An 8,917-nucleotide genomic window follows, 5' to 3' on the forward strand; every position below is an offset into this window, starting at 1 on the left:
GAAGATGGTTGAAGGAGCCATCAAGCCTTACTGCGACAACACAGTGGAACTCTCAATGAAAGCACCAATGTCGGTGTCAAAACCGGCGGATCTTGGGTAGGGGGTCCCGAACTGTGCGTCTAAGGCTAATGGTAACAGGAGGCAGAGGACACGATGTTTTACCCAGGTTCGGGCCCTCTCGATGGAGGTAATACCCTACTTCTTGCTTGATTGATCTTGATGATATGAGCATTACAAGAGTTGAGCTACCACGAGATCGTAGAGGCTAAACCCTAGAAGCTAGCCTATGATTATGATTGTTATTGTCCTACGGACTAAACCCTCCGGTTTATATAGACACCGGAGGGGGCTAGGGTTACACAGAGTCAGTTACAGAGAAGGAGATCTACATATATGAATTGCCATGCTTTCCTTCCATGCAAAGGAGAGTCCCATCCGGACACGGGACGAAGTCTTCAATCTTCTATCTTCATAGTCCAACAATCCGAACAAAGTATATAGTCCGGCTATCCGAGGACCCCTTAATCCAGGACTCCCTCAGTCGATTCCCCCTCCGGCGGAGCACCGACGAAGGCTCCAAGATGGGATCTCGCGGATACATAAGGTTACGGTGGTGGAAATAGTTTTTCATGGTCGCCTCTGATGTTCTGAGGGTACGTTGGCATATATAGGAGGAAAAAGTAGGTCGGTGGACTCCCGAGGGGCCCACGAGATAGGGGGCACGCCCAGTAGGGGGGCACGCCCAGTAGGGGGGCGCGCCCTCCACCCTCGTGGCTTCCTCGATTGTTTCTTGACTTTCACTCCAAGTCCTCTGGATCATGGTCGTTCCAAAATTCACGCTCCCGAAGGTTTCATTCCGTTTGGACTCCGTTTGATATTCCTTTTCTTCGAAACACTGAAATAGGCAAAAAAAACAGCAATATGGGTTGGGCCTCCGGTTAGTAGGTTAGTCCCAAAAATGATATAAAAGTGTAAAGTAAAGCCCATAAACATCCAAAACGGGTAATATAATAGCATGGAACATTCAAAAATTACAGATACGTTGGAGACGTATCACACCTCTGTAGAGAAAGCCGAAAACTGATTGTCATGATGCAGCGAGAGTTGGTCAGGTGTTCGAGAGGTTTTCAAATCCTTAGAGATTTGTTCCGCTTTATGCAAGGAATCAGTTTCTACCTGATTAGGCGTGTATAGCGCCCCAAGTTCGGCCTTCCGAATACCAAGGGTTGCACCAAAATTTTCATTGTCAAACTCCTATGGCTAAGTGAGGGTGATAAAGCCATGTAGTCCGATTGCCTTGTTCGTTGCGCTAAACACCTCCTTTAAGGACCAAAAAGTGGAGTAAACAGTGTTTAGATTTATCCTGAACACCCTCGTACTATCTACGTGGGGGCAGAAGCCGACGACTGGCCAACTCTCAGATTTTCATAAATGGCCGCAGAGGAGGTAAAATTTTAAACTAACAGACATTATATTACATAAAGAGATCTATTTAATATTACAAGACAGGATAACATGAATGTTTTCACAGGAATATGATATCTTTGGCACATTGCTCCGCCACAAGGCGGGATCCCTCCAGGACACTATCAAAATATAGCTCGGGTCGGCGGTGCTCCTTGCCCTCAGGCGGCCCCTCGGTCATCAGCTTCTTGGCATCCATCTTCGCCCAGTGCACCTTGGCGCGGGCAAAGGCCATCCGTGCACCTTCGATACAGACCGACCGCTTGACGGCTTCAAGCCGCAGGCAGGCACTCACAAGCTGCTTGATGAGTCTGAAGTAGCTGTTGGGCATGGGCTCGGCATGCCATAGCCGGACTATTAAGTCCTTCATGGTTAGTTCGACGGCCTTATGCAACTCGACCAGCTGTTTCAGCTGGTCGCTAAAGGGCACCAGAAGTTCTGGTCCAAGGTATTGAGACCAGAACAACTTCTCCGTAGAGCACCCTTCTTCAGCTCGATAAAATTCTGCAGCATCTGATATGCTGTGCGGCAGATGCGTAAATGCCCCTAGAGAGCTCCAAATCCGGGTAAGTAATAGGAATGTTTCCTTCACATATCTTCTTTGCATAATGAAAGCCTTACCCGCTGTAATTTTCTTGGCCGCCTGGATCTCTTGGAGGGCGCCCTCGGCTTCGGCTCGGGCGTCTAGTGCGCTCTGGCGGGCCTTGGCAAGTTCTGACTCTTGAGTCTTAAAATCGCACTCCAAGGACTCGTACTTCTTGACAGTGTCCTGGAGCTCTTGCTGGACCTCACTGACCTGGGCCTCCTGCTTCTCGCACGCCGCGCGTTCCTTGGCCGCTTTGTCGTCGGCCTCGACCAACGACTTCTTGAGGGGCGCCACCTCAGTTGTGGCCCCTAATAAAGTTTATGACACTTTAGTCAACACGAACCATTCATCCTTCCCAAATATACGCACAGGTTAAATACATACCTTTGCTTTCCTCCAGCTGCTCTTCACAAGGCAGAGCTCTTGCTCGGCCCGCTCCAGATTCTGCTTTAGTCTGGAGACTTCCGCAGTATGAGCGGCAGCAGCCAGCAGCGAAGCCTGCTTATTCACATAGACATATTATGTTAGACTCCTGCAAAAATTGGTTGATCCTCTGTTCGGCTTTACTTTTCGAACACCAGACAGAGTATTAGGGGCTACTATCTATACTGTGACATTCTTTTCCTAATTATGTTGCTTATCTCAAAGCTTGTTAAAAGGCTAGTGCAGGCTTCGGTCAGTCCGCTTTTCACAGAATGGACCTTCTCAATCACCGTACCCATAAGGGTACGGTGTTTTCTTCCACGATGGAAGCGCCTTGCAGCCCTTCCAGCAGCCTATCCGGTGCCTCTGGATGGACAGAGGTCACCGGTGGAGTTGGCTCGCCCCCTTCATTGGAAAGAGGCGGCCTGCCTGAATTCGGACCCACTTGGGTCTCTAGAGCGGTATTCGGCTGGGGGCCGAATTGGTTACGGCCCCCACCGTCGGTGTCCATACGGGCCTGTCCCCCATGTGTTCGGCAACCGGGGTTTTACCCGCCAGCACCACCGGGAAGGCCTCCTGAGCCTCTCCCTAGCCTGGTATGCTTCGAGACAACACCTCAGTGTTGTCCGCAGCCTTGGCGGAGGAGGCCATCGGAAGGGACTCGATGCTCATCACCGACGGGTCCAGTGATCCCTCCGAAGAGGAGGACAACACGATGTTGGACTGGGCCGGGCTGCGAGTGCATGATCCAGCATGTTAAAAAAATAAAGTAAAATGTCAGATATATTACTATGTCCGAACACTTACGAGGTTGCTAGGGGCTTGACCCTGGGCTCCCACTCCCCGCCGCTGTTGGTGGCCGCTACGGAGTTGTCCGGAAGGGAAGTTTTTCCCTTCTTGGATGCCTCGTCCTCCCCATGTGTGGATGCCTTCCTCTTCTTTCTCCCCCCAGGAGAGGGGGGGTGGATTTCTTTCTCCTCCTCCTCTTCCTTGTCGTTTTCGGTGGAGAAGTGCGTCTTGACGTCTTCGGACGTCACGTCCGAAGTGCCCTTGCGACGGAGACCACTTCTGGTCCCCAGGGCCTTCTATTTGGCCTTCTTCTCTGGCACCTCATAAGGTGCCGGAAACAGCATCTTCGTCAGAAGAGGCGTTTCTGGATCTTCGGGCAATGGATTCGGACAGTTAATCTTCTCCGCTATCTCTATCTAGGCCTGAAAAATTGTAGGGAGGCTTAGATTCCTCCCTCAGATATGCCAGTAAAGGATATACCTTGAAAACATGAAAGAACTTACCGGATTAGCCCGACGTTTTGAGCTAAGCCCACGATCCTCGGTCGTGGGCGGTGGTACCTCGCCGGCCTTGAAGAGCACTTTCCAGATGTCTTCATGTGTCGTATCGAAGAGCTCCAGCAGTGTCTGGTGCTTGGCCGGGTCGAACTCCCACAAATTGCAAGTCTGACGCTGGCATGGAAGGATCCGGCGGAAGAGCATAACCTAGACCATGTTGACAATCATGATTCTCTTGCTTATCATGTTCTGGACACACGTATGGAGCCTCGTCAGCTCGTCCATAGAGCCCCGGGCCAGGCCCTTCTCTTTCCAGGAGTTGAGCCGCACTGGGACTCTAAATCGGAATTCGGGGGCCGTTGATCAGTTGGTGCCACGTGGCTCGGTGATGTAGAACCACCTGGATTGCCACCCCATTATAGTATCCACAAAGGAGCCTTCGGGCCAGGTGACATTTGGCATCTTGCCCACCATGGTGCCTCCGCACTCCGCTTGTTGGCCGCCCACCACCTTTGGCTTCACGTTGAAGGTCTTCAGCCATTGGCCGAAGTGAGGTGGGATGCGGAGGAAGGCCTCGCACACGACAATATATGTTGAGATGTTGAGGATGGAGTTGGGGGACAAGTCATGGAAGTCTAGCCCGTAGTAAAACATCAGTCCACAGACGAATGGGTGGAGGGGGAATCCCTGCCAGCGAACAAAATGGGTGAGAAACACCACCCTCTCCTGGGGCTTCGGGGTGGGGACGATCTGTCCCTTGGCTGGAAGTCGATGAGCGATGTCCTTGGCCAGGTACCCGGCTTCCCGGAGCTTCTTGATGTCCTCCTTCTTGATGGAGGAGGCCATCCACTTGCCTCCAGCTCCGGATCCGGACATGATTGGAGTGCTTTTTTGGGTAGAGAAGGCGAGAGCTTGGGCGCTGGAGCTCGAGAATGGATGGGTTGAGGAAGTGGAAGGCATGGGTGAATGAGGATGAATCCTTATCCCCTTATAAAGACAATAAAAGTCATGCGCCTCCCCCTCACCTTAAAATCCACCTATTCCCCAAGCGTCGTGTAGATGGCAAGGTTGGGTTACCCATGCTCGTATTGATAAGAATCCCGTGATAAGGGGACATGATCTCTGCTTTGACAAGACATGCCAGTGAAACCGCACCTCGAAATACGGAGCGGCATGCTAAAAATGGTTCGAATAATGGCTAGGCAGTGGCGTGATGTCACGCTACAAAAAGTTGTCAGCGGATTGGACTCGTGAAATATTATACTCTCTACGATTGTGTGTGGTACTTGTTTTGCAGAGCTGGACACGTTTTCTATGTTCGAAAGACTATGTTGGAGTATTCGGAGAACGAACCCTCCTTGCAATGCCGAAGACAATCTGCGCGTCGGACTCATCGTCATTGAAGCCTGGTTTAGGGGCTACTGAGGGAGTCCTGGACTAAGGGGTCCTCAGACAGTCGGACTATATACTTTGGCCAGACTGTTGGACTATGAAGATAAAAGATAGAAGACTTCGTCCCGTGTCCAGATGGGACTCTCCTTTGCGTGGAAGGCAAGCTTGGCCATTCAGATATGTAGATTCCTTTCTCTGTAACCGACTTTGTACAGCCCTAGCCCCTCCCGGTGTCTATAGAAACCGGAGGGTTTAGACTTCTATGGTTCAGCCACAACAATCATAACTTCATAGGCTAGACTTCTAGCGTTTAGCCATTACGATCTCGTGGTAGAACAACTCTTGCAATACTCATATTCGTCAAGATCAAGCAGGAAGTAGGGTATTACCTCCATAGAGAGGGCCTGAACCTGGGTAAACATTGTGTTCCCCGCCTCATGTTACCATTAGCCTTAGACGCACAGTTCGGGACCCCCTACCCGAGATCCGCCGGTTTTGACACCGACAGTCCCCCTGGCAGCCTTCCAGTGACCATCTTCTACTATATGAAGTCTTTTACCCAGGAAAAAAATCATAAGCAAGATTTCGGGACGAAACACTGCCGCCACGAGGCGGAACCTTGGCGGAACCAATCTAGGGCTCCGGCGGAGCTGTTCTGCCGGGGAAACATCCCTCCGGGAGGGGGAAATCATCACCATCGTCATCACCATTGATCCTCTCGTCGGGAGGGGGTCAATCTCCATCAACATCTTCACCAGCACCATCTCCTCTCAAACCCTAATTCAGCTCTTGTATCCAATCTTTGTCCCAAAACCTCAGATTGGTACCTGTGGGTTGCTAGTAGTGTTGATTACTCCTTGTAGTTGATGCTAGTTGGTTTATTTGGTGGAAGATCATATGTTCAGATCCTTAATTCATATTAATACCCCTCTGATTATGAACATGAATATGATTTATGAGTAGTTACGTTTGTTCCTGAGGACATGGGAGAAGTCTTGCTATAAGTAGTCATGTGAATTTGGTATTCGTTCTATATTTTGATGAGATGTATGTTGTCTCTCCACTAGTGGTGTTATGTGAACGTCGACTACATGACACTTCACCACTATTTGGGCCTAGAGGAAGGCATTGGGAAGTAATAAGTAGATGATGGGTTGCTATAGTGGCAGAAGCTTAAACCCTAGTTTATGTGTTGCTTCATAAGGGGCTGATTTGGATCCATATGTTTCATGCTATGGTTAGGTTTACCTTAATACTTCTTTTGTAGTTGCGGATGCTTGCAATAGTGGTTAATCATAAGTGGGATGCTTGTCCAAGAAAGGGCAGTACCCAAGCACCGGTGCACCCACATATCAAATTATCAAAGTAACGAACGCGAATCATATGAGCGTGATGAAAACTAGCTTGACGATAATTCCCATGTATCCTCGAGAGCGCTTTTCTCTATATAAGAACTTGTATAGGCTTGTCCTTTGCTACAAAAAGGATTGGGCCACCTTTCTGCACCTTATTTACTTTTGTTACTTGTTACCCGTTACGAATTACCTTATCACAAAACTATCTGTTACCGATAATTTTAGTGCTTGCATAGAATATCTTACTGAAAACCGCTTGTCATTTCCTTCTGCTCCTCGCTGGGTTCGGCACTCTTACTTATCGAAAGGACTACGATAGATACCCTACACTTGAGGTTCATCAAGACTCTTTTCTGGTTCCATTGCCGGGGAGTGAAGTGCCTTTGGTAAGTGGAACTTGGTAAGGAACAATTTATATAGTGTGCTGATATTTACTGTCACTTGTTACTATCGTACATAATCCTTTGAGGGGCTTGTTCGGGGTATCTTCACCCTGACCCGTAGAGCAAAGAGTTGCTCCTCAACCTACTGAACCTAATGAAAATGTTTACTTTGAAATTCCTTCAGGTATGATAGAGAAATTGCTAGCTAATCCTTTTACAGGAGATGGAACATTGCATCTCGATTTACACCTAATCTACGTGGATGAAGTTTGTGGATTATTTAAGCTTGCAGGTATGCCCGACGATGTTATCAAGAAGAAGTTCTTCCCTTTATCTTTGAAGGGAGAGGCATTGACATGGTACAGGCTATGTGATGATATGGGATCATGGAACTACAACCGATTGAAATTGGAATTTCACCAGAAGTTTTATCCTATGCATCTTGTTCATCGTGATCGTAATTATATATATAATTTTGGCCTCGCAAAGGAGAAAGCATCGCTCAAGCTTGGGGGAGGCTTAAGTCAATGTTATATTCATTCTCCAATCATGATCTCTCAAAGAGAAATGATTATTCAAAAAATTTATGCTCGACTTTCTCTCAACATCCGCTCCATGCTCAATGCTTCTTGTACTGGTTCTTTAATGATATAGACTATTGAATTCAGATGGGATTTATTGGAAAGAATTAGACGCAACTCTGAAGATTGGGATCTCAACGAAGGTAAGGAGTCAGGTATGACACTTAAGTTTGATTGTGTTAAATCTTTTATGGATACCGATGTCTTCCGTGAATTTAGCACTAAATATGGACTTGACTCTGAGATAGTAGCTTCTTTCTGTGAATCATTTGCTACTCATGTTGACCTCCCTAAGGAGAAGTGGTTTAAATATAATCCTCCCATTGAAGTAAAAGTAGTTGCACCTATTACAGTTGAATAAAAGACTATCACTTATAATTATCCTGTTGTTCCTACTACCTATATTGAGAAACCACCTTTCCCTGTTAGGATAAAGGATCATGCCAAAGCTTCAATTGTGGTTCGTAAGAGTAATACTAAAACACCTACACCACCTGAGAAAATTAAAGTTGAACCTAGTATTGCTATGGTTGAAGATCTCTTGGCTGATGATATTGATGGGCATGTTCTTTACTTCTGTGATGAAGCTGCTAGAATTGCTAGACCTGATACTAAGAATAAACATAGACATGTTGTAGGCATGCCTGTTATTTCTGTTAAACTAGGAGATCATTGTTATCATGGCTTATGTGATATGGGTGCTAGTGCTAGTGCAATACCTCATTCCTTATACAAAGAAATTATGCATGATATTTCACCTGCTGAGATACAGCAAATTGATGTTACCATTAAGCTTGCCAATAGAGATACTATTTCACCAGTTGGGATTGTTAGAGATGTTGAAGTCTTGTGTGGGAAAGTTAAATATCCTGCTGATTTTCTTGTTCTTGGTTCCCCACAAGATGACTTTTGTCCCATTATATTTGGTAGACCCTTCTTGTTATACTGTTAATGCTAAGATAGACTGCAAAAAGGATGTTGTTACTATTGGTTTGGGGGATATGTCTCATGAGTTTAGTTTTGCTAAATTTCGTTGACAACCCCATGATAAAGAATTGCCTAGTAAGGATGAAATTATTGGTCTTGCTTCTATTGTTGTGCGTCCTAATGATTCTTTAGAACAATATTTGCTAGACCATGAAAATGATATGTTTATGAATGAAAGAAGGGAGATAGATGAAGTATTCTTTAAACAGGGACCTATTTTGAAACACAACTTGCCTGTTGAAATTCTAGGGGATCCTCCACCACCCAAGGGTGATCCCGTGTTTGAGCTTAACCCACTCCCTGCTACTCTTAAATATGATTATCTTGATGAGAAGAATATATATCCTATTATTATTAGTGCTAACCTTTCAGAGCGGGAAGAGGAGAAATTATTGAAAACTCTGAAAAAGCACCGTGCTGCTATTGAATATACTCTTGATGATCTTAAGGGCATTAGTCC

The sequence above is a fragment of the Triticum aestivum genome, chromosome 3B, assembly GCF_018294505.1.
Source record: "Triticum aestivum cultivar Chinese Spring chromosome 3B, IWGSC CS RefSeq v2.1, whole genome shotgun sequence".
In the NCBI taxonomy this organism is placed as follows: domain Eukaryota; kingdom Viridiplantae; phylum Streptophyta; class Magnoliopsida; order Poales; family Poaceae; genus Triticum; species Triticum aestivum.